The 1009-nt window shown below is 53.8% G+C and overlaps 1 non-coding gene across 1 annotated transcript; it reads right to left on the bottom strand.

Annotated features, from left to right (window-relative positions):
• Positions 1 to 319: 319 nt before the first annotated feature.
• On the bottom strand, positions 320 to 391 carry TRNAQ-UUG (transfer RNA glutamine (anticodon UUG)). The gene has a single exon. It is a non-coding gene; the product is annotated as a tRNA-Gln (tRNA).
• Positions 392 to 1009: the final 618 nt, after the last annotated feature.

Below are 1009 nucleotides of genomic sequence, written 5' to 3'. Positions count from 1 at the left end.
GGGAAGCCTGGCCCTGGCATTCCTTCCTTTACATGCCATGTGGGCAAGAGGAAGAGCTGCAGCTACAGGGACCAAAGCTGTGGACATCAGATGAAGCAGCAAGAAACCAAACCATCAGGTCAACCCGCAGGAATCTCTAGCCAGACTGTTAAGTTCTAGGACCCCACCCTATAACGGCCAGCTGGACCAAAGACCTATCTCCAGTGGGCATCAGTGACCCATGAGGAGGAGAAAAAACCCTTGCTGAAGTTTACCCAGGTAGAAAGTAATTATACACATTGAGCTCCAAGACTTTGCAGCAAACTACAATATCTGCAGGAGGTCCCACTGAGATTTGAACTCAGATTCCAGGATTCAAAGTCCTGAGTGCTGCCCATTACACCATGGAACCTGCTCCCATTTTATTTTCTAGACCCCTGGGTCTCTCGGCTGACTGGTTTGCACTCTGCACTTATTGCTTCCCACCAGCGGCTTCCTCTCGTATGACTCTCTTTCCTCCTCCAGCGACTGTTGTCCTGCACTATGGGATCTGCGGGTCCTGCCCTGAGTCCCCACATCCCCCTGCTTGGTCTCCATTCCCTGCAGGCTGCAAAAATGTCAGGGGAGAACGCCCCTCCCTTCACTCGGTGCTCCCGCTCATATCGGCCAGCTGCAGCCTCATCTCATGGAACTCGGGCAGCTGTCACTTGATCCGGTTGTACAGTCACAGGATCACTGGCTCCCTAGCCTGTATGCTCTTGTGGAAATCCCACAGGCAACACTGCAGGACTTGGCACCATTGGTTTCTTTGATATTGCGGTGTTTGCCTGACCGCTGGAACAAAGCCGCCAACTCCTCCCTCACCGACTTCCGTCAATCCCTCTGGTGGCCATAGAACCCTCTGATGCTTTCCTGTTCTGCCAGCACCGCCAGGCCTCACCCTCCTGCTTCCTTTATCTTGCAAGCTCTGGATGTTCAGCTTCCAATGTCCTCTGCCCTGGGTCAGGGACAGGGACAGCTCCAGGCACCA

This window comes from Gopherus flavomarginatus, unplaced genomic scaffold (assembly GCF_025201925.1).
Source record: "Gopherus flavomarginatus isolate rGopFla2 unplaced genomic scaffold, rGopFla2.mat.asm mat_scaffold_2024_arrow_ctg1, whole genome shotgun sequence".
NCBI classification, from domain to species: domain Eukaryota; kingdom Metazoa; phylum Chordata; order Testudines; family Testudinidae; genus Gopherus; species Gopherus flavomarginatus.
This window is presented reverse-complemented; position numbering and strand designations above follow the sequence as displayed.